General features: G+C 43.5%; 1 protein-coding gene across 1 annotated transcript in view; it reads left to right on the top strand.

Annotated features, from left to right (window-relative positions):
- The window catches only part of LOC140598254 (vomeronasal type-1 receptor 1-like), a 59293-nt gene that overhangs the window by 979 nt on the left and 32743 nt on the right, over positions 1 to 25571 (top strand). The window contains exon 2 of the mRNA XM_072752734.1: positions 12945 to 13049. The gene's annotated coding sequence lies outside the window, so the exon portion shown is untranslated. The remainder of the gene's footprint in view (positions 1 to 12944; positions 13050 to 25571) is intronic.

Here is a 25571-nt window from a genome sequence, read left to right as displayed (position 1 = left end):
AGAGAACTAACCCCCCACCCTTAACCCCACCCTGGCTCCTGGGAGGTGGTTCCGCTCTGAGAGGGAAGCGGGTACCTGGTCTGGCTACAGGACAGGGAAACTTAGGACCTATGTCCTAAGAATGCTTGTTGGAAGACGGAGTCCCCCCCTTATTCCGAGTATAGGCGATTCAGCCGTGATACATGCATTCCTGAAAAAACTTGGAGTTCTACAAAACAATTGTTCTAAAATAACAAGGCTATAAAACCAGGCACAGATTACTCAAAACGTAGGCTAGTTTATAATCAGAGCACTATGAAACCAATAAGGATTCTCTTTTTTTTTTTTCAGATTTTAATTATTTATTCATGACACACACACACACACACACACACACACACACAGAGAGAGAGAGAGAGAGATAGAGGCAGAGACACAGGCAGAGGGAGAAGCAGGCTCCATGCAGGGAGCCCGATGTGGGACTCGATTCCTGGACCCTAGAATCACGCCCCGGGTCAAAGGCAGGCGCCAGGCGCCAAACTGCAAAGCCACACAGGGATCCCCCAAGGATTCTTTTTTTTTTTTTTTAAGATTTATTTATTTATTCATGATAGACACAGAGAAAGAGAGAGGCAGAGACACAGGCAGAGGGAGAAGCAGGCTCCACGTCGGGAGCCCGACGCGGGACTCGGTCCCGGGACTCCAGGATTGCGCCCTGGGCTGAAGGCAGGCGCTAAACCTCAAAGCCACCCAGGGATCCCCCAAGGATTCTAATAGACATACCAGCACAGTTGAATTTCCACATATATTCCCACTTAGCAACCCTTTAATTCCCATTTTTGTAGTCTGGAAGGCTGGGGCTTAGGCTTCCCTTTTAGAGATGCTGGTTTGGAGATATTAATTACTAATGGAGACCATTTCCATCCAAATCAAAAATCTGATTTAAGGTGTCATCTTCATTCATCTGTCATTTGATATGAGAAGATATTGTAATTTCTTCCTCTGCAATCACGGCTTTGCCACATACCATCACATTGCAGCAAGCATTATGGCTTTTGAAACCACCAAAATGCGCCACGGAGGATATAAAGGAAGACAGTTCTGCAGATTCGGAGCTTTTTGTGAAGATCTTCTTTGATCACTAAGGCTTCTCCTTTAACTGTGAGAAAGCTTGCCCCTGATGGCTTCAAAATATTAACTTCCTGGAGAAAATGGTATATTAAAGCCAACATGCTTGTGTTAGGCTGACTTTGTTACTCTTTATCAATTGCTTATGAGTTGATTCAAATCAGAGAGAGGCAGGTGGGCAGCAGAACAGGTGGTTTCCAAATGGATGCCTAGACTTGGGTGAGCAAGGGGACCTGTCTCGATTCTAAACCTGGTGGGTGCTGCCATTGTAGTGGGGAGTAGGATGGAGCTTGTCGATTCCTTTTTTTTTTTTTAAGATTTTATTTATTTATTCATAAGAGACACACAGAGAGGCGCAGAGACATAGGCAGAGGGAGAAGCAGGCTCCATGCAGGGAGCCCGTTGCAGGATTCGATCCCAGGACCCTGGGATCATGACCTGAGCCAAAGGCAGATGCTCAACCACTGAGCCACCCAGGCGTGCCAGAATCTGTCAATTCCATAACAAATACTTTGGATTTTGGTTGAGATTGTAATGAATAAATTATTAACTTGAGGAGAATTCATGATTTTGAGTTTTCCATCTTGGACACAGGCATAATTTTCTCCTGGGATATCTTGTATATTCTCTGGTTCACCCACTGGGACTCTGCTGTTTTTACTTATTTATTTATGACTTGGATTTTTTTTTCTTCTAATCAGTTACTGCTGTTGTGTTTTTACTGCTAATCTTGGATCTGGCTACCTTGTTGAATTCACTCTTACTTGTTTTAGAAAAGCTTGACAGCTAATTCTCCATACTTCCCTGGCTAGATGATCCTGTTGTGGTAACAAAATGACAGTTTAGTCTTCCCAATCTTTTATAACTCATTGCTCCCCCCTTCCTCTTTGGCTAAGAGTTCCAATACAATGTTACTCATAGCGACAATAATGAACAATCCTTGTCATGTTCCAGACTTTTTTTTTTTTAAAAGATTTTATTTACTTATTCATGAGAGACAGAGAGAGACAGAGACACAGGCAGAGAGAGAAGCGGGCTCCCTGCAGGGAGCCCAATGCAGGCAGAATCCTAGGACCCTGGGATCACGACCTGGGCCAAAGGCATATTCTTAACCACTGAGCCACCCAGGTGCCCCTTGTTCCAGACTTTTAATAATATTTAATTTAGGGTTGTTTTGCATTTGTTTTCAGAATGGAATTGGCCCATGATTTCCTTTCTTTCTTAGATTTTATTTATTTGTTCATGAGGGACACACACAGAGAGGCAGAGACATAGAGACATAGAGTCCTACAGGGAGCCTGATGCAGGACTTGATCCCAGGACCCTGGGGTCACGACCTGAGCCGAAGGCAGATGCTCGACCACTGAGCCATCCAGGTGCCCCAAGGAATTGGCCCAAGGTTTTCTTTCGTTTGCTGTCCTTGCTCAGTTTTGACGTTAGGGGAATGTTAGCCCTGTTCTATGATTTGAGGGAACCATCTATCTTATTCTGCAATCCGGAATGGCTTGTGATATATTGGAGTTATCTGCTCTTTGAACATTTGGTGGAACTTGACTGTAAGTTCATCCATGTGTGGTGCCTTTTTGGTAGGTCTTTGTAATTTGAACTTCTTCTGTGGATGTTGGTTTATTCAGATTTATTACTTTCTCCTGGAATAAATTTTTGTAATTTCTAAAAGATTTTTATTTATTTATTCATGAGAGACACAGAGACAGGCAGAGGGAGAAGCAGGCTCCTCGCAGGGAGCCTGATGTGTGACTCAATCCTGGGACTCCAGGATCACGCCCTGAGCCAAGGGCTCAACTCCAGAGCCACCCTGATGTCCCTAAATTTTTGTAATGTATATTTGCCTTGAACAATCTCCATCTTATATAGGATTTCAGATTCATTGGCATAACTTTATACATGTTATTTATTTTTTTTATGATTCATTTGCACCTGAAGTTGTATTTCCTTTGGTTTTCCTGGTATTTGTTGGTTCTTTCTCTCTTTTTATTCCCTAGACTAAAGTTGCCCCAAATTTTATAGCTTTATCAGTCTTAAAAGAAAAAAAACAGTTTTTTGTTTACTGATAATCTCTCCTGCTTCTTTTCTCAGGAGGGGGGATTTTATTTCATTTATTTCTGCCGTTTAAAAAAAGATTTTATTTATTTCACAGAGATCCAGTGCCAGTGTGTGTGTGGGGGGGTGGGTAGGGTAGGAGTAGAGGGAGGAGGAGGAACAGAGGGAGAAGCATTGAGCAGGGAGCCTGACGCCAGGCCTCATCCCAGGATCTTGGGATCATGACCTGAGCCCAAGGCAGAGCTTAACTACTAAGCCACGCAGGCACCCCATTTCTGCTTTGTTGATTCATTCTCCACACCCTCTGCCTCCCATTTTAGTGTTTATTTTCTTATTCTGTATACTCCAGGTTTTGATATGTGGTGTTTTCTTTGTCATTCAGTTCCCCCAAAATGTAATGTTGATTACCCCCCCAATTTTTTAAAAAAAGAATTTATTGGGACACCTGGGTGGCTCAGCGGTTTGGCGCATGTCTTCGCCCCAGGGCGTGATCCTGGGGTCCTGGGATAGTGTCCCTCATGGGGCTCCCTGCATGGAGCCTGCTTCTCCCTCCGCCTGTGTCTCTGCCTCTCTCTCTCTCTCTGTGTGTCTCTCATGAATAAATAAATTTTAAAAAAGAATTTATTTGTTTAATCATGAGAAACATAGGCAGACGGAGGAGAAGCAGGCCTGATGCAGGAGCCCAATGCAGGACTAGATCCTGCAACTCTGGGATCACATCCTGAGCTGAAGGCAGATGCTCAACCACTGAGCCACCCAAGTGCCCCGATTAACCCCCAAATTATTTACAAATATATTTTTGAACATCTGAGTACCTGGATTTTTCCTTATCTTTTTGTGATTGTTAATTTTATTCAATGAACATGTTCTAAACGATATAAATTCTTAGGAATGTGCTGAGATTTCCCTTTTGACCTAGTATGTGGGTGTTTTGTTTTGTTTTGGAAGTGTTCTGTATGTTTTTAAAGGATGTGCATTCTGATTGTTGAGATCAGAGATCTGACTACACAGGTTTATTAATTCTCTAATTCTTATCTGCTGTATCCTTACTTTTTCTTTCCTGTTTGATCTGTTAGCTTCTAGAAGGTATAACAAACTCTCCCATTATTAGTGAGGATATGTCCATTTCTCCATTTAGCTGTATCAGTTTTTGCTTTATATATTTTGAAGTTATGTTGTTAGGTGCATGGGGATTTATGATATTAACAGGACATCAGTGAATTCTGTTCATCAGTATGAATATCCTTTGTTGTCCTTCCTTATGATTTTTGCTTGTATTGCTTCCGTTTAACATTTTTCATTCATTCATTTTTTTCTTTTTCTGAGAACTGATTTTTTCCATGCTGTTTTATTTCTGACACACTATTAGCACTAATTTATGTAAAACTATTTTTTATGTCATTTTTTTCTCCTAAATCTCCCTTCCCACTTCTATCTCTTCCTCTACTTCACAGAAACACTTTCTAATGCATTTAATTATGGTTCTTGGAATATGCCTATATTCCTAAAAGATGTATAATACTTTGTATGTTTTTATTTAAAATTTTTTTAAATTATTTATTCATGATAGAGAGAGAGAGAGAGGCAGAGACACAGGCAGAGGGAGAAGCAGGCTCCATGCACCGGGAGCCCGACGTGGGACTCGATCCTGGGTCTCCAGGATCGCGCCCTGGGCCAAAGGCAGGTGCCAAACCGCTGCGCCACCCAGGGATCCCTTTATATGTTTTTAATTTACAAAAAATAGAATTAAGTGAATTTCTATTTTTGATTTTTTTTTTGCTCAAAAATTTTTTTAAAGATTTATTTATTAGGGATGCCTGGGTGGCTCAGTGGTTGAGCGTCTTCCTTTGGCTTAGGTCATGATCCCAGGGTCCTGAGATTGAGTCCCACATCAGGCTCCCCACAGGGAGCTTGCTTCTCTCTCTGCCTATGTCTCTGCCTCTCTCTGTGTGTCTCTCATGAATAAATAAATAAAATCTTTGAAAAATAATAAAAAGTTTTATTTATTTTAGGGGGGGCATGTGCGTGCACTTTGGGGAGAACCAGAGAGGGAGAGAGAGCATCTCAAGCAGACTCCCTGAAGAGCATAGAGCTGGAGGTGGGGCTCAATATCATGACCCTTGACTTCAGCCAAAATCAAGAGTTGGACACCTAACTGACCGAGCTTACTGATGAAGTTCAGTGTAGCCCAGGGATGCTGAGGGTCAGGTTTCCTAATTCTACCTGAGTATTCTCTCCATGATTCCAGCATTTCAGAGCTGGTATTCCTCACTAGTAATAGAGATTTCTGAAGTGACAGAATCGATTTGAGAAACTTGGTCCTTTCCAGGTCTAATTTTCACTGATCCTAAAGTATCTCTTTGTGGCACTTCTGCTTAATAACTACAATAACCTATTTAAGAAATCCATCTGACAATATCATTCAGTCATTATCATATAGAAGACAACTTCCACCAGCATCTATAGTAAAGTATCTAGTACTTCAAAGATTTATACTTTTTATTTTTTTATTTTAATTTTTTTTAATTTTTACTTATTTATGATAGTCACACACACACACAGAGAGAGAGAGAGAGAGAGAGAGAGAGGCAGAGACACAGGCAGAGGGAGAAGCAGGCTCCATGCACTGGGAGCCCGACGTGGGATTTGATCCCGGGTCTCCAGGATCGCTCCCTGGGCCAAAGGCAGGCGCCAAACCGCTGCGCCACCCAGGGATCCCCCGATTTATAGTTTTTAAACATTTCTAAATAATTGCTTCAAACCTCCCTATTGCTTCAGCCCAGGGTGTGATCCTGGAGACCTGGGATGGAGTTCCATGTTGGGCTCCCTGTGTGGAGCCTGCTTCTCCCTCTGCCTGTCTCTGTCTCTGTGTGTCTCATGAATAAATAAACAAAATCTTAAAAAAAAAAAAAAAAAAGCCTAGTAGGTCTTCCTACCTCTAAATGGCAGATAAAGCTCAGAGATTAAATAAATAAAAGAATCACAGAGCAAATAAGTACTGCAACTCATACTAGGTGTGTTTACACCAAACTAAAATGCCTAAAACGGACTATTCAAATTGCTCACTGCCATTAGGTTTCTCCATAACTTATAATCAATCTGAAAAGAAAAGCATTTAGGAAACAATAAAATAATCCCAGTGTTTCTCAGTGTTTTCTTCTAACATAATAAAGGTTAAGAAACCCTCCATTGGTACCTGTGGCTCATGATAGTCACAGCTGCTTCCATTTCAGTTCTTTTTTTTTAAGATTTTATTTATTTATTCATGAGAGACGCACAGAGAGAGGCAGAGACACAGGCAGAGGGAGAAGCAGGTTCCATGCTGGGAGCCTGACGTGGGACTCGATCCCGATCTCGGGTTCCCAGGACCACGCCCCGAGCTGAAGGCGGTCCTGAACCACTGAGCCACCTGGGCTGCCCTCCATTTCGGTTTTTATCCAAATAGTTTTTTAGGGTTTTACAGGACTTAAGTCATTAATCTTTACTATACCCCCAAGTAAGAGCTTTTAACCTTATGGAATAAACTGGGCACGGAGAAGCTAAGTGCATGCTAAGATCTACATTGCTTTGAATTCTTTGCTACTACAAATAATACTTCAATCAATAGTCTTGTATTTGTATCCTTTGGGACTTATGCAAGAGTTTTTCTGGAATATACACCTAAGACTGGGATTGCTGGATCATGGAATATACATACTGAATTATACCGACTGGAGGTGCATGATAGTTCCAAATTCCACATGTCTTCACTAACATTTATTCTTTTCTGAGCTTCTATTTTATTTTACTTTATTTTTTCCTGAGTTTCTAAATTTGGCTGCTCTGATTGATTTAAACTAACATGTTGTAATTTCCTAACTGATTATGAATGAGGTTGAGCATCTCTTCAAACTTGTTAGCCATTTGGATTTTCTTTTGTGTTAGTTGTCTATTCTATTTTTTGCCCTTTTTTTCGATTATTTTTCCATCAGGGGGACAGGGAGAAGCAGGCTACCCATAGAGCATGCAGACGCTTGATTGAGCCACCCTATTCTGGAAATTAATCATTTAAAAAAATAAAAATAAATTTATTTATTCATGAGAGACACACAAAGAGAGAGAGAGAGAGACAGAGACAGAGACAGAGACAGAGGCAGAAACACAGGCAGAGGGAGAAGCAGACCCCATGCAGGGAGCCGAAATTGGGACTCGATCCCGGGACTCCAGGATCATGCCCTGGGCCAAAGGCAGGCACTAAGCCACTCAGCCATCCAGGGATCCCTAATCACTTTTTTTTTTTTTTTAAAGCCAAAATTATCTTCTCCCAGTTTTTCACTCATTAGTTAACATTTTTAGTTATGTCTTTTTTGAGAGAAATCTTTAATTTTAATCATGTTCATTTCATTTTCACTATACAGCTTAGGTTTTCTAGGCTTAAGAATCTTTATTTGTTCCAAAGTCATAAAGATATTTTACATCTTTCCAGTGGCTCTTATGGGTTGAATCTTTCCACCCCTCCCTCCCAAGTACATTGAAATCCTAACCCTCAGTACTAGAATGTGATCTAATTTGGAAATAGGGTAGTTGCAGATGTAATTACTTAAATTAAGATGAGGTCATAGTGGAGTAGGGCAGGCCCCTAATCCAATATGACTGGTGCCTTATAAGATGACAGTCATTTGAAGACAGACACACACAGGGAGAAAGGCAGAGATTGATGTTATGTAGCTGCAAGCAGAGGAACTCCAGAGATTGCCAGCACACCACCAAAAGAGGAGGCAAAGTAGGGTTCCCCATAGGTTTCAGAGGGAGCATGGCCCTGCTGACACCTTGATTTTGGACTTCTAGCCTCCAAAACTGGGATCCAATAGATTTTTATTACGTTAAGCCACCCAGTTTCTGGTACTTTGTGCTGGCAGCTCTGGGAGAGTAATACACTAGCTTTATAGATTTATTTTTAATACTTAGGTCTCTAATCCATTTATTTGACCTTTGCATAATGGTGAGAGGTGGGGGGGGGAACCCACTTTTCTTATAAGGAGCAAGTTTTCCCAGTATCCATTTACGATCCATCTCTTCCCTTCTGATTGGGATCCTTAATCGGAAACATTGCAAGTTCTTTTAGGTACATTGTCTATTTCTGGCCTCTCTGCTCTGTTCCTTTGATCAGTTTATCTGTTCACATGCCATGCCACCTTTGTTTTGTAAACTCTGGCTTGTTAGTATATCTCATCTGATTCAAAAAATCCTCACCTGTCCCCCACTTTGGCCGTTGTTATCTACTTGTGGGTCTTGATTCTTCCACATGCATTTCTGTATCTGTTTATTGTTTCTCAGAAAAAAAGAATGTTTCTGGAATTTGGGCTTGCTTGAACTTATAGATTGATTTAGGAAGAAGAGCCATCTTAATGATATTAATTGTTACATTCACTAATATAGCTCACCTCTTTATTTGTTTGATTTCTTTTGTGTCCTTTTGATAACATTAAATTTTTTTCTTCATAAATGTCTTGTGGATGGATGGGTGGTTACCTAGATTCCTTTTTAACTTTTTCTGGCACTCTCCAATGACTGAGCCAGCCAGGTACCTGCATAACTTTTTAACTTTTGTTACAATTCTGAGTGGAATCTTATTATTTGGTTTCTGTTGTTGTTAGAGATTTTAGTTGTTTGCTATTATGTAGAGGAATGCTATTCATTTTCCAAATTTGATCTTTTCTTTGGTCACTTTGCTGAATCTCTTACTAGTTTTAAAAGTTTGGAGTTTCTAAAAAAAAAGTTTGGAGTTTCTTTTTTAAAAAAAAGATTTTATTTATTTGAGAGAGAGAGAGAGAGAGAGAGAGAGAGGGAGAACACAAGCAGGGGGAGTATGAGAGGGAGAAGCAGCCTCCTCCCTGAGCAGGGAGCCTGACAGGACCCCTGGGATCATGACTTGAGGCGAGGGCAGATGCCCAACACACTGAGCTCCCAGGCGCCCCAACAGTTTGGAGTTTCTATATGGAATACCAAATCACATCCAAATAATGACAATTTTGTTACCCCTCCTCCCTTTCCTTATATACATATTTATATACAGATTTATAATGACTACGTCCACAATAATATTTATAATGACATGTTCCAATGGCCAAGACCCCCAGGAGTGAACGATGGTGGTGATGGCGGCCAGCTGTGTCTGCTTACTGGTCTTAAATGGAATGAGCTTAAAGTTCTGTATTGTGAAGTTTGTGGTAGATTAGTCTTTATCAAATTATGTAAGTTCCTCCCTATCCTAGTTTTCTGGGAGCTTTTATCATCAATAGGTATTGAACTTTATAAGTTTTTTGTTCCATAATATAGTGCATTACATTGTTAACTTTCCAATGTTTACTAAAACCTACTCTATGGGTTTTATTTTAGCACATTATTTGTATTTGCTTATCTGGTATCTTCTTTAGGAATGGTACATGTATTTAGAAAGTAAAGTGGGACTCTTTTCCCAAAATGTCCTTATTCACTTGAGAAATCAAGGATGTACCAGCTGCATGAAATGAATTTCTTTTCCTTTTCCCTGTAATAATTTATATATGGTAGGTGTTATTTGTTCTTTGCAAGTTTGGTAGAACCCCTCTGGTAAACCTTCTGGGACTTCTTTTATTTTTTTTTTATTTATTTTTTTTTTCTGGGACTTCTTTTAATTAAAAATTCCAGTTCTTTCATGGTAATTGGTCTACTCAAAGATTCTACTGTGTCTTCTTGTAGTATTGGTGTTTTCTAATCTTACTGGAATCTGTCTATTTTGTCAACATTTTAAAATATATTGGTTTAGGGGCACCTGAGTAGCTCAGTTGGTTAAGTGTCAGACTCATGATTTTGGGATTGTGAAATGAGCCTTGCATCAGGTTCCATGCTGAGTGTAGAGTCTGCTTAAGATTCTCTCTCCAGGGGATCCCTGGGTGGCGCAGCTGCTTAGCGCCTGCCTTTGGCCCAGGGTGCGATCCTGGAGACCTGGGATCGAATCCCATGTCGGGCTCCTGGTGCATGGAGCCTGCTTCTCCCTCTGCCTATGTCTCTGCCTCTCTCTCTCTCTCTCTCTCTGTGTGTGTGTGACTATCATAAATTAAAAAAAAAAAAAAAAAAAGATTCTCTCTCCAGGCAGCCCCCGTGACTCAGTGGTTTAGCGCTGCCTTTGGCCCAGGGGGTGGGTGGGGTGATCCTGGAGACCCGGGATCAAGTTCCTGCGTGGAGCCTGCTTCTCCCTCTGCCTGTGTCTCTACATCTCTCTATGTCTCTCATGAATAAATAAATAAAATCTTAAAAAAAAAAAAAAGATTTTCTCTCTCCCTCTCCCTCTGCTCCTCCCTGCCCCCACTTGTGCCTTCCCTCTCTCTAAAAAAAAAAAAGTATTGGTTTATAATGTTAGAACTTTTGTTTTACTATTCTAAAAATATATCTGCATTTCTTTCTCCTTTTTCTCTATGAATTATGGTCTGATTTGGCATCTTTCTTTTTTCTCTCCATCAGCTTTGCCTGAAGCATTTTGAAGAGCCAACTTTTGTTTTTGTGTTAATTTCCCCAGTTTTTATAAAGATTTTATTTATCTTATTTATTTATCTTTTGATCAGAAAAACAGAAATTGAACCAATAATGTGAACAATCTGCAAGCCAGGGAGAGAGGCCTCAAAAGAAACCAAACCCACCAACGCTTCCATCTTGGATGGGTAGCCTCCAGAACTGTGAGAAGGTTGATTTCTATTGCTGTTTGAGCCACTAGGTCTGTGGTACTTTGTTATGGCAGCCCTGGTAAACTAATACTGTCTCCAGTGCTATAATTTCAGACACTGTCTTAGCCCTAGAAGGAGGAACCAGGCCTTGACATGGAAGCTTTTTCAAAGCTATTCACATGGCACTAATAGCACAGCCTGGTTTGGCAGAGAGATTTAACAAGCCCAGACCTGGGACATGTCTCACGGATGCATCACGGTGTTTCTTTCTTCAGAGTGTCATTCAAGTCCTTCTGCTCAGGAATGAATCTGAGGACAGGCAATATCTTGGTGAAGCTCTGGACTCTTCCAGCTGACTTGGCTGGGAGGACTTGTCGGATGCACTGGGAAGGAATGGGGGAGATGTGAGAACAGCAGGGGTGAGGATGAGGGAAGAGAGAAAGCAGCACTCTCTCAGTCATGGAATCAGATTTCTTTCGATGGGCGTGAGTGAGAAAGGTACTTTATGAGGTCTAGAAACATAGAGGGAAATGCAGGAAGGGAACAGTGTATGGTGAGTTCAGGGCTAAGGGATCCAGAGGTGGCACAAGTGTCCCAGCCTTTTCTACCTCTCTTGATTAAGTCAGGAGGCTAATTTTCTCATAGCTAACTGCATCTATTAACCTTGAGTATCTCCTTCCCTTGGTCTCTATGTATGACAAATTCATTGTGTCTCTGAAAAAATATTTACTGAGCACAAGTGTTGTATTGCCACGTATGGCAGAGACAGCCCCTGCCTTCATGCCGCTTCAGTCTGGGTGGGCAGGAGGGGCACTGAGCAAGCACCATGGGGAGTGTTGAGTGCTTCAGAAGGGGTAATAGGGGGCACTACAGGAGCACTTGCACAGAAAGAATACTGGAACTGAAGGCCTCCGTGCAGAAGTTGAGACCTGAGAGATGAAGGGGGGTGGGTGGAGAGAGTTTTAGGCAAAGAGGCCCGTGTTGTGAAAGCCCTAAAGCAATTAAAGTGTCAGTGCATGATACCAAAGAAGCCCAGTGGGTGGAGAGCAGAGTGACCAGGACAGTGGCAGGGCCTGAGGCAGTAGGCAGGAACCTGCCGGGAAGAGCTTTCTAGGAAAAGGTAAGGATTTTACAGTCTCTTCAAAGGCCAATAGGAAAGAAACTATGGTAGGATTTAAGCAGTGTGACTGGATCTACCCTGTTTGTTGGGTTGATGATGACTTAATTGTAGAGTGAGAGCTGCTGTGGTCATCGTTCAGGCAAGAAATGATGGTGGCTTGGAGGAGGGTAGCTCCTGTGGGGAATTAAAGAAGTGACAGAGGGCAGCTCTGGTGGCTCAGGGGTTTAGCGCTGCCTTCAGCCCAGGGAGTGATCCTGGAGACCCAGGATTGAATGCCCCGTCAGGCTCCCTGCATGGAGCTTGCTTCTCCCTCTGCCTGTGTCTCTGCCTCTCTCTCTCTCTCTCTCTCTCATAAATAAAAATCTTTAAAAAAAAAAAAAAAGAAGTGACAGAACCACTGGAACATTCTAAAGGATCTTATGGGGGTGAAGGAGAGGGAAGAGCTAATTGTGACTCTCAGATTTCTCAAGAGACTGTGAAGAGCTAGAAGAAAGAGGGTCTAGACATCACTCTAGGAGGTCTGTCAACAGGAAGCAGGATTAAAAAAAAAAAAAAAAGGAGTATGGGGCCACCGGCCTTCAGCCCAGGTCATGATCTCAGGGTCCTGGGATCAAGGCCCAAGTTGGGCTCTGTGCTCAGCGGTGGGTCTACTTGTCCCTCTCCCTCTGCTCCTCCCCCCTGCTTGTGCACAAGTGCTTGCTCCCTCTCTCAAATAAATAAATAAAATCTTTTTTAAAAATAGGAGTATGGAGAAGGAATAATAACATTTGGAAACAGCATTAGGATGCCAATATGATAGCACATTATATTATTGTTCACAATATTTCTTGTCTCTCCGAAGGATACCCAGTTGATATCAGGCTTGGCCATATGACTCACTTTAGCCAACGCGAACACGTGTGACATGAATCTTTTCTGAGGGGAAGCTTTAAGAGCCAGCTCATGGCTGTCCACCTGTATTTTCTCTCTGCCAGGGGGTTGGCAATGTTTCAGAGGCTGCCTGTGAATGAAGAAACTGGGTCCATGGACAAAGATGTGGAAAACAGCCCAGCCAACCTGTGTTGAACAAGGAGACACAAGTGAGTCTCTACCTTTGTGTGAACTACTGGGATTTGGACTCATTTGTTTCTGTGGCACATGCTGACCACCCTTTTCCTCCTCTAGAACTTGAGCTGTCTGGTGAGTTGGGGGCAGTAAAGAGCCTTCAGTTAGGATCGTCGGGATATCTTCAGGGAAGAAAGTGGTTTTTGTTAGGTCAAAGTTGGAGGGAATATTCAGGGAGTGGATAGCAGGGGTCACTGTGGAAGAGTTTGGGAAGGATGGAGGGAGGCAGGAGATGGGCAGAGCAAAAGACAACACAGAGAACAATGGAGATGAGAGAGAGAACCTGGGATGATGAGAGGAGCCTCTATTAGGGGGATTCCCAAGGAAAGCAAAGATGGGAACCATGATGGATTTGGTCATGATACCCCTGGGAGAGCAATGGACTCTTGGGCTCAGAAGCACATATTGCTCTGAAAGCAGCCCCACAGTTCCTCCCCCAGATGAGACTCATCTGGCTTGAGTTGTTCATCACTCTACCCTGAATACCAACTATCTGTGAGATGAATGAATTAATGAAACTTATGGATCCATGCTATTGGTCAAATCTCTCCCATTAGCAAGGGGTGCCTCTCAGTAGTCTGTAAACCAAGAGTGACTCTTCGCTTGTACTTAGTGACCATGGGCAAGTTACCCAACCTCTCTGACCTTGGTTTCCTTAGCTCTAAAATGGGATAATAATGGTTATCTGACTCATGGGGCTGTTCTCAGAACTAAATGAGATGCTGGACAGCCATCCAGATTTTTGGCAATTGTTTTGTCCTAATTTTAGTAAAGATGTCTATGCTGGAGGCCAGTGCAGACAAATATGTCACTCTTCTCCACTAGAATGCCACCCATTTCCCCCCCAATCTTTTTGCCCCCATTCTTAGCAGAGAGGGAAAGGGACTTGTCCAAAGACACTCTAGGCAGATTGAAGACCCAATTAAGGGCTTTCCCTACTATACTTGAGCAAATCACCACAACTTTAGAGACTTACAACAACACAAATTTATTATCTTATAGTTCGAAGGTCAGAAATCTGAAATGCATCTCACTGGCCTAAAACCAAGGTGTTGCAGGGCTGGCTGCATTCCTTTTGGAAGCTTGGGAGAATCCATTTCCTTGCCTTTTTTAGCTTTTAGAGGCCACCTGTATTCCTTGGCTCATGGTCCATTTCTCCACCTTCAGAGCTAGCAATGGCATCACTCTGACCTCGGCTTCTCCCTCCACATCTCCTTCTGACCCTCCTGCTTCCCTCTTTCACTTAGGACCCTGGTGGTTACATTGGGTCCACCTTGGATAATCCAGGATAATCTCCTCAGCTCAAAATCCTTAACTTTGTCACTGCAAGGTTCCTTTTGCCATGTAAGATAATACATTGACAGATTTCAGGGATTAGGACATGTGCATTTGGCGGGGGGGCATAATTTTACCTACCACAGAAGGCAAGTTCGAAATTGACTCTCAGGCCTCAGAGACTCTTTATGTTCCTCCTAGTCTCTGTGCACTGTGCTGATCTGATCATTTTTCCCCTTCTTTTCCCATTTGTTTCTGGCCCTACAGTTCATTTTTTAAAATATTATTTATTTATTTATTTATTTATTTATTTATTTATTTATTTATTTGAGAGAGAGAGAAAGTGCAAGTAGGGGGAAAAGCAGAGACAGAATCTCAAGCAGACTCCTTGCTAAGCATGGACTTGGGACTTGATTCCACAACCCATGAGATCATGATCTGAGCCAAAACCAACAGCCAGACACTCAACCCACTGAGCAACCCCGGTGCCCCTACAGCTCATGTTAAAACAGGTATCATCAGCCAGAAGCATTTGCTGCATATCCCCCGATCCTTTTTTTTTTTTTTTTTAAGATTTTATTTATTCATGAGAGACACACAGAGAGAGGCAGAGATGTAGGCAGAGGTAGAAGCAGGCTCAATGCAGGGAGCCGGAAGTAGGACTTGATCCCCGGACCCTGGGATCATGACCCCAGCCAAAGGCAGATGCTCAACCTCTGAGCCACCTAGATGTCCCTCAAATCCCCCAATCCTTATGAATGGTGGCCCAAGATAAGGCTTTGATTCCATCCACTGGAATGAGCTCAATCAGACAGGGTCTCCAGGTAGAGCCTGCAGTCTAGGAGAGCACAGTCCAGGAGAAATTGAATGTGAGCCACAAATGTGAGTCACATGTATAATTTGAAATTTCTAGGAGTCTCATAAAAAATAAAAAGAAATAAATGGAATTAATTTTAATGATATACTTTTTATTGAATCAAGTATAACAAAAATACCATTTCAGGTGTGTCCAATATAAAAGTTATTAATGATATAGTTTATATAAAGCTGGTTATTTTATGCTTTAGCACACTTCAGTTCAGACTGGCCACATTGCCAGTACTTAATCGCCAACTGTGCCAGTGACTACCATGTTGGAGGGTACAGGCCTAGAAGAAAAGCTCTCTAGGGGCCCCACAGCCTAGAATAATCCCTGACATAATAGGCCTTCAGATTTGTTGAATGCAGGAATTGAAGGCTTGGTTCTTTTCTGTAGCCCTGGATGGCTGACCCACAGAAGGCCGCCTAAAGAGGCCAGGTCACTTGTGTCTAGTTTGCATAATCCCTCCCAGGCATTTACTCTTCAGGCTGTTTCTCTCTGCTAGTTCCCATCAGATCTACTCTTAACCTGGACAACCTTGAAAAATGCACCGTTGAACTATGCTTAGTGCTTAGTCCTACCTGGAAGGTAAAGGACAGAAAGGGGACTCTCCATGGAGTCAATTCCCTGGGGACCTCTGGGCATAGGTGGGTGAAGAAGAATGACCCCAAACATGTCTCCCAAGGCTCTCGTGATCTGGTTCTGGTCCCTGTTCACCTCCTACCTTATCACCTGGTGATGGAATGAGCCGTGTCCACCCCCGACCCCCAGACCTGTGTGTTGATGTCCAATCCCCAGTGTGACTGAATGTGACCCAATGTGACCCCCTTTAGGGGGGTAATTAAGGTAAATGAAGCCATAAGGGTGGAGTCCAAATCCCATGGGACTGGGGTCCTTGTACGAAGAGGAAAAGACACCAAGGATGTGCACACAACTGGAAAAGGCCACGTAAGGACACAGTGAAGTCATCTGGGAGCCAAGGAGAGAGGCTTCAGGAGAAACCAACCCTGCTGACACCTTGATCTTAGACCTCCAGCCTCCAGAACCTGTGGGACAATAAATATCTGTTGTCTAAGCTCCCCAGTCTGTTGTGGCAACAGAAACCGGAAACTAATACAAGCTGTGCTCTCACCTGTCCTCAGCGCTGCCCTTGAACTACACACCTGTCCTTGAGCAAGTTAAATACTGAGTTGGCACTTAACTCAGCAATTTCATTTTGAAGTAAATGCTCAAGAGAATTGAACAGACTTTCACACTGAAACATGGAAACCTGTGCGTAAACATTCACAGCAGCATTATCTGTAGTGGTCAGAAAGTGGAAACACGAGCACCTGGGTGACTTGGTTGGTTAAGTGTCCAACTCTTGATTTCAGCTCAGGTCATGATCTCAGGATTGTGAGATTGAGCATCACATCGGGGAGTGGGAGGCTGGGTGTGGAGCCTGCTTGAGATAATCTCTCTTCTTCTCCCTCTCTGTGCACAATCCACCCCTCTAAAAAAAAAAAAAAAATTGGAAGCAACCCAAATGCTCATCAACTGATGAATGGATAAACAAAATGTAGCATAAAATGAAATATAATTCAGCCATAAAAAGGAGTGAAGTTCTGAGACATGCTATGATGTGGCTGAACCTTGACAACATTATGCTGGCTGAACAAAATTAGATGTAAGAGGACAAATATTGTTATTATTCTATTTACATGAGTTGTCCAGAATAGAAACAGAAATATCCACAGAGACAGAAAGTGGATTCTGTCTGGGTTGCCAGGGGCTGGTTGCCAGGGGCTGAGGGGTGAAGGGGTAAAGGAGTGATTGCTAATTGGGATAGGATTTCTTTTTAGTGTGATGAAAATATTGTGGTCATTCACAGTGTGCTGAAAACTGCTGACTTATACCTTGAAAATGTTGAATTTGATGGCATGTGAGTGACATCTCAAGTTTTTGAACCATATGCCTGCCCTATTGGGTTTCCATCAATTCCTTGAATCTGCTGAATCACATCACCTCTGAGCCTGCATGTGCAGTTCATTCTACTCACAAAAAAAGGCTTCATCACCACCTCCTTTTTTCCCCTAATGGTAAAATGCAGGCTATATGGTGTCCAGGAAGAGTGAGCTTTGCAGGTGAGGGTTGTTGTATTGTCTGTATTGACTTTAAGATACTCCCATACATTCTGAGGAGCAGAGCTGGGGTTGAGGATGGGTAGGGTGGGGAGTGGGATGGGGTAGAGAATTATTTTCATTATAAACTTTATGTAAGTATATTTTTATTTTATTCATTTTTATTTTTTAAAGGTTTTATTTTTAAGTAATCTCCACACCCAATGTGGGGCTCAAATGTACACCAAGACCCAGAGTCACATGCTCTTCTGACTGAGCCAGCCAGGCACCTGTATATTTTTATTTTATTTATTTATTTAGTTAATTAATTAATTAATTAATTTTATTTTATTTATGATTTTATTTATTTGACAGAGAGAGCATGAGCAGGGGGAGTGGCAGAGGGAGAAGGAGAAGCAGGCTCCCCACTGAGCGGGGAGCCTGATGTGGACTCCATCCCAGGACCCCGAGATCATGACTTGAGCCAAAGGCAGATGCTTAACCAACTGAGCCACCCAGGCACCCTTATATTTTTTATTTCGAAAGAAAGAGTATTGCCAAGAGAGTTATTAAAAATCTGAAGAGAAAAAAATATAGTTGAGACAGAGTGATGGTTATTTGGGTGTTCTGTTTGGATCTACATAGTTGCACATGGGATCGTTATCATTTGAAAGACCCTAATCACAGGGCCAACACTCCAGATGTGGCGACTATGGGGCATTTAATGATCTTTCTCTCCAGGCAACACAGAGAGTCCTTGAGGTAGCATAACAGATGTTAGAACTGCTTTCACTTTAGTAAGATGAGGGATAGTCAAAACGTAGATTGGGAAGACACATTGTGTCAGCTCCAGTCCTGTGAGCCAGTGGCACCTTAGCCCTGGAGTTTTTGGATCCTGTGCCCCCTGCTATGGGAGTTGCTGCCTCCTGATCCTAAGGAGATTGGCTGACATATGGCTAGCATATGGTTTCAGTTGTTTCCAGAGGACCTTTCATATGATGTGCCTAACGTGGTGGAACCTGGGCCTTACGGATTTTACGGAACAGGTTGTATGGCTGTTTTATTGTCAGTCTGATAATTGGTGTTTATATCTGTGACAACACTTGGACAAGCCTTGTTTCGATGAAGCACACTCCATGGCGATGAGCTGTGGGATGGAGACGAGGCGCTCTTAATGACGGGGTGACTGATATCTCTAATGACTGTGAATGGCCAAGCTGGCTGTGATGGATGAATTGTGCCCTCCCTCCCGCCACACCCCATGTCTGTTCTGAAGTCCTAATCCCCCAGGACTTCCAGGATGTGAAAGACAGGTCTTTACAGAGGTATCAAGTTAGAATGAGGTCATTAGGGTGGCCCTAACCCAATACGGCTGGTGTCCTTATAAGAATCGGAGAATATGGACACAGGCACGCACAGAGGGAAGAGGATGTGAAGAGGCAGGTAGAAGATTCTGGAACAGATCCTTCCCTCTCAGCCCTCAAAGGTACCCTCCTGACACCTTGATTTTGGATTTGTAGCTTCCAGAACTGAGAGGCAATATGTTTCCGTTGTGTAAGCCACCCAGTCCATGGTACTTTGTTATGACAGCCCCAGAGAGCTAATACACTGGCTTAGGTGCATTTGTAGCAAGGTGACATCTGCCAACGGTGGTCACCAGCCTGGTGACCACCCCCCTCATCCCCTCCCCCCACCCCCTGTAACCCACGAAGAGCTCCTTCTTCTCTTAGTCTCAGTCTTGCCAGTTGGTACTGGAGCAGGGTCTGACAGCAAGACTCTTTTATTACAAAGGCACTGTGGTCTCTATTACTGCTAGGTCTCTAAGACCTAGCCAAGGCCAAGGGTGGTACCTGCTGCACTGCTGGGGCAGGGCCTTAGAGTCAGGCAGCCTTGCAGCAGCATGCTTAGGGAAATACATGCAGGAAGCACTGCAACCAGCAGGGCCTGGGCATTTGGCTAGAAACCCACAGGGGCGACTCTGCCTTGCTGTTCCTTTGAGTGGCATTTACTGTTATGAAACCTGAGGCCAGCACTTGACCTCGCTTAATTAGCTCTTTCCCATGTGGTGTGACCCCAAGGCCCAAGAAAGTTACTCTGGTTTTTCAAATGACTTCACAGCAAAAGTCAGAGATGGAGAGTTGTGTGGCTGAGTGGTTCTTATCTGGGTCCTTCCTTTGGAGAACTTTTTTTTTTCTGGGAGATACAGAAGAAGTTGTTGAGCTAGCTGGTCAGCGGGGTGCATTTTTGGGGTTGTGGGAGGAGAGACAGAACTGCCCCAGAATAGCTAGGAGACAGAAGGAGTCCAAAGTGAGGGATTTACTGAGCAAGTGCTTGCTGTATGTCAGATCACTGTTAATTAAGGAGCATATTACTGCTTTTAGTTCTTAAAACTGTGAAGTTGAGTACCACTGACCACATTTCAAAGAAAATAGCTTCAACAGTGAACATTTAAATTTTATCAAAAATCTCAAGTTCTGGGGGGCACCTGGGTGGGTCAGTGCTTGAGCATCTTCCTTTGGCTCAGATCATGATCCTGGGGTCCTGGGATCAAGTCCCACATCAGGCTCTCCACAGCGAGCCTGCTTCTCCCTCTGCCTGTGTCTCTGCCTCTCTCTGTGTCTCTCATGAATAAATAAATAAAATCTTAAAAAAAAAAAATCTCAGCAGCTGCCGAGAAGGGCAGTCTGGCACTGGGACGCCCACTCATACCCCCTGCACTCCACCTTCCACCCGCCAGTCAGTTGACACTCATCTAACCATAAACTTGCCCGAGGTTAAGTAATCATCATCTGGGGCTGCCTTAGAACTCAATTGTATTGAAAGTGCTGTTGCATTCACTCAACAAATGTTTGATGAGCATCCACCCTAAGAAAGATATTGTGTCCATCCGAGGAAAGATAACATGCAGTCTGGAGACCAAAACCCACAGTTCCTGCCCAAAAGGAGGACCAGCATAGCAGAAATACCATGAAGCAGTTACAATCCTGCTCGATGGACGAAGGTGTGGAATCCTGTGAAATCTTATAAGGAGCCTTGGGTTTGCCTTGAAAGTCCTCACAAATGAATTTATGTTGGAGAAAAACCAAACAAAACTGGTCAGAAATCACCTGCTTAAAAAAAAAATTATTGCAGTAGAAAGAGAGAAGAAAAGTAAAATCACTTTTTAAAAAAGATTTATTGGGATCCCTGGGTGGCGCAGCGGTTTGGCGCCTGCCTTTGGCCCAGGGCGCGATCCTGGAGATCTGGGATCGAATCCCACATCGGGCTCCCGGAGCATAGAGCCTGCTTCTCCCTCTGCCTGTGTCTCTGCCTCTCTCTCTCTCACTGTGTGCCTATCATAAAAAAAAAAAAATTAAAAAAGATTTATTTATTATTTATTTATGAGAGACACAGACTGTGAGAGAGAGAGGCAGAGACAGGCAGAGGGAGAAGCAGGCTCCTCGCAGGGGGCCCGATGCAGAACTCCATCCCGGATCCCGGGATCACGACCTGAGCCAAAGGCAGGCACCCAACCACTGAGCCACCCAGGCGTCCCAAGAGCAAAATCACTCTTAATCACATAACCATACAAGGAGCCTTATTAATAGCCTTTGAGTCTAAAAATAAGCTTAGTAGGGGTCCCTGGCTGGCTCAGTGGGAAGAGCATGGAACTCTTGATCTTGGGGTTGTGAGTTTGAGCCCCGATTGGGTATGGACATTACTAAAAAAGCAACAAAAACAAGAAGCTTAGTAAACTACAGTTGAATCTTTTATATTATCAGATATGATTTTACAAACCACCTCTAATTTTCAAACCAACCATGGCTTTTCATTTATGGAATTCATCTAAAAGTGTTTGGGGCCTTAAAAAGAATTCAGGTATAAATATCCTTAACAGGAAGGAAAACCTAGCAAGTTTCATTAGCACTGGGAGTCTTCTCATCTTTTTTCTCCTTGGGTGTTAGAAGCTCAAGAACAGTAAATACTGTGGAATTCAAAAATACATTTGCTTTGAGATTTTCTCTGGCCTTCAAATCCAGCTAATGCTTTATTGATTGAAAATCAATTTCCATTCATAAAGGGGGAAACACATCTTCTGATATGATGTTTTTCTAAAAAAAAAAAAAAAAGAGGTTTATTTGTTTTTCACCCAGATTCAGGAACAGTCTATTTGAAGCATAGCACCTTGGGAATATGATTTGCTTTAGGAAACAAAGATTTATATATTTCTGGAACATAAAGCTCAGGAAAGGGGATAAGGCTGGGCTGTAACTACAAATAACTTTGTTATTTGTTTTGGTTTATTTTGATTTTTAAAAAATAATTCTGAAGAGCCTTTGATGCCTCATAAAAAAGCTGGAATTTAGGGGTCCCCCAATGGCTCAATCTGTTAGGCATCCAACTCTTGGTCTTGGCTCAAGTCATGATCTCAGGGTGGTGAGGTCGAACCCCTCATCAGGCTTCATGCTCAGCAGGGAGTCTGCTTGAGATTCTTTCCTGTTCCATCTGCTCCTTTTCCCACTCTCTCACTAATATAAATAAATAAAATATTTTAATTTTATTATTTATTCCTGAGAGACACACAGAGAGAGGCAGAGACATAGGCAGAGGAAGAAGCAGGCTCCCTGCGGGGAGCCTGATAGGGGACTGCATTCCAGGACCCCAGGATCACACCCTGAGCCAAAGGCAGATGCTTAACTACTGAGCCAGCCAGGCACCCTAATAAAATCTTTATTTAAAAAGTTGGAATTCTACTGTGATTGGCCAGTAGGCAGTGAAAAGGAAAAGTTCTATCACTCATGGCCCTACTCTCAGTACTGGTCACTGAATGTGCAGGGAGTGGGGGGGTCCCACAACTGGAAGTTTTCCAGTTCTCTGAGGACACCAACTGGATGTCTTACAATTCAATTCACTTCTGACTCTGGAGTTAACATGAGACTCCACAGGTCCAGGTCTCATTCCTGCAAGACTGGCCCCTCCCCAGATGCTGATTGCAAGTACTGGGTCTGCAGGCTACCTGCAACTTCTGTCTGACTTGGTTACAAATTGTGGTTCCTGTGACCCCTTCCATGGGGGTCCATAATTTGCTAGAACAGCTCATAGAACTGAGGAAGACAGTTTATGTACTGGACTACTGGTTTATTATAAAGGATACAACTTAGGGACAGCCAGATGGAAGGGATGCCTAAGGCAGGGGGTGGGGAGAGGGATGTGGAGCTGCCACACGCTGTCCAGGAACGCCACCCTCCCAGCACCAACCTGTGTTCATCAGCCTGGAAGCTCTTGGAAGCTCTGAGTGAGGCTCATTGCTTAGGCACCATCACTAAAATCATTGCCCTTTGGGGGGCCCCTGGGTGGTACAATCAGTTAATCATCTGACCCTTGGTTTCAGCCCAGATCATGATCTCAGGGTCGTGAGATCAAGCCCCTCATTGGGCTCCTTGCTCAGCTCGGAATCTGATTAAGACTCTCTCCCTCTGGGGCACCTGGGCAGCTCAGTGGTTGAACGTCTGCCTTTGGCTCAGGTCATGATCCTGGGATCGAGTCCCACATCCGGCTCCCCGCAGGGAACCTGCTTCTCCCTTTGCCTGTCTCGCCCTCTCTCTATGTCTCTCATGAACAAATAAATAAAATCTTAAAAAAAAAAAGCAACAACAAAAAAGAAGACTCTCCCTCTTGTTCTGCCCCTAGGCCCCCTGCGTGCACACACACTCCCTCTAAAATAAATAAATAAAAATTTAAATCATTGGCCTTTGGGGATTAACTCAATCTCTAGCCTCTCTTCCCTTCTTGGAGGTCAGTGAGGACGAGGCTGAAAGTTCTCAGAAGTTGGTTCTCTGGCAAACAGCCCCCATCCTAGGGTCTTTCTAAAGGTCACTGCATTAACCTAAAACACAGGCGTGGTTGAAAGGGGCTTGTAATGAATAACTAAAGATGCTCCTTTCACTTTATCACTCTTACCACTTAAGGAAATCCAAGGGTTTTGGGGACCCTGTGTCAGGAAGGGAGACAGAGACTAAACATATGTTTCTCACTATAAATCGCAAAGTCACCGGCAGCTACTGAAAGGTTTCTGGCAAGAGTCTGAAACGATGGGTTTTACCTATGTGTATAGTGTCCTTGCTGTCACCCTCTCCATCCCCCCGCCTCTGTCCAGGGGATGGATCCCAGAGGACCAGGAAGACCATGAGGAGTCAGTATCAATGATGAAGCTCTTCTCGCTGAGCTCCAAACCCACCCTCCTCTGCTTTGCGTTGTGATGCTGAGCTGGGAAACCACATTTCTGCTTTGCCAGATGGTTCTCTGTGAGATCCTGGCAATAGGGTTGTTAGACTGCAGAAGTTGGGTGATTAACTCGTTCTGGTTGGCCCAGGACTTTCCCAGCTTCAGCACTCAAAGTTCTGCCGCCCAGGAACCCCTTGGCGGGATGGTTGGACACCCTAGGCAGAAGGAACTTGCCTGCTGTTCCTGAGCGCGTTAGCCCAGCCGTGCTTCTTTGCTGTGCCAGCACCCGAAGCCAGGCTGTGGTTTGCTAGCTCCTGCAAAACCAGGTTTAGCGCAAACATCAGCACCAGCGGGTGGGGGCCCCCCTCGTGAGTGGCTCTGTTCCCCCCATTCTAGGGGCACTAGCTGCTTCCTGCAGCTGCTACTTCTGGGGCCCAAACTCTTAGGCCCAGTTTTTAAAAATTGTGAGCGAGGTAGACCATATCTTTATATCCTTAGGAGACATTGGCATTTCCTTATATGGTGAACTTTCTGTTGGTATATCTTGCCTACTTTCAGAAGGTTTCTTGGTCTTTTCCCTCCTCAATTTCTAGATAATTTTTTTTTTGTATTTTAGGGTTATGAATGCTTTGTGATACAAAGTGTAAGTATTTTTCTCATTTTGTCATCTGTAGTTTTTAGTTTGTGCAGGGTAGGTTTAAGTTTTGAAGTTGCAAAAGGGTTTCGTTTTTGTTTGGCCACTCAACGAGATTCTCTCTCTTTTTAAAGGATTTTATTTATTTATTTGAGAAAGAGAGAGAGAGAGAGAGAGAGAGATCACAAGCAAGGGTGAGGGGCCGAGGGAGAAGCTCCCTCACCAAGCAGGGAGCCCAATGTGTAGAATTCGATCTCAGGAACCTAGGATCATGACCTGAGCTGAAGGCAGATGCTTGACCTTGACCGGCTGAGCCACCTAGGCACCCCTAAGATTCTCTTTTCTTGCTTCTTTGGACAAAATTTTAGAAATTCTGATAAACAATTTGGAAAATTTACCCAGATCCTGCATTATTGGGAAACTCAGCAATGTTTTCTTATATCATTTGAGGGTTGTATGTTTTCACTTAGATCTTTGATACACTTTGATTTAACATGATATCTAATGTGAGGAGTGAGTTCCAGCTTTTCCTCCTTGTTGTCTAATTGCTCCATTATTAGTACGTTAAAAACTTCCCCAAAGTCCCTTCCTGAATTAAAAACGATTATAGTATCATATACATTTACATAAGCAATTGGTTCTATTTCTGGATTTTATCATTTTCCCCTTGCTCTGTATGCTTATTCGTGCACCAATAACACATTGTTTTACATTGGTTTTAATATCTGGTAGAGCTACTTTCTGGGTTTTTCCTTCTCCTCCTAATCAAGTTGTTTGGGTCTAGGAAGAAACTCTGATGACATTTTTATTAGGATTGTGATACATTTGTAGACTGAGGGACAATGGATCTGTTTATAATGTTGGTGGCAGCTTGGTTTCCATCCTTGGAGTCTAGACGCCATCTGGTGGCTACTGTGCACAACAGCAATATTTTCTCTTAAAAAGCCGCTCAAAGCTTTTGGTGGATCAGGTAATGGGGAGGCTTGGATGAATGGCTCTGGCTCGAAGCCCTGACAGTGAAGACATTTGCAGGGCTGCCATCATCAGAAGGCTTGACTGGGGCTGGGGGATCCCCTTCTAAGATGGCGCAGTCACACTCGTGGAAGACAATGCTGGCTGTTGGTAGGCCTCAGTTCTTCTCCATAGTGTGCTCATGACAGGCAACTGGCTTTCCCTAAAGCAGGTGGAACCAGCAACGGGTGGATGGGGAATTTGAACTGTGATCCAGGCCTGAGGCTGGCCTTGACTGATCCTACAAGGCACTCTGGAGCATGGATAGTCTACTACAGTTGTCCCTTGTTTGACCCAGAGCCTATTAGAGTTGTCCCCTGTGTGGCTCAGATTCCTGGGTCTTATATGTCTGACTCCCTCAGTCACCAATGGGGATGTCCATCCGTGCAGGGCCTGCCTTTGGGCAAGGTGGTTC

This window comes from Vulpes vulpes, chromosome 1 (genome assembly GCF_048418805.1).
Source record: "Vulpes vulpes isolate BD-2025 chromosome 1, VulVul3, whole genome shotgun sequence".
NCBI classification, from domain to species: Eukaryota; Metazoa; Chordata; class Mammalia; order Carnivora; family Canidae; genus Vulpes; species Vulpes vulpes.
The sequence above is the reverse complement of the archived record's forward strand: the minus strand, read 5'-3'. Positions and strand labels throughout refer to the sequence as shown.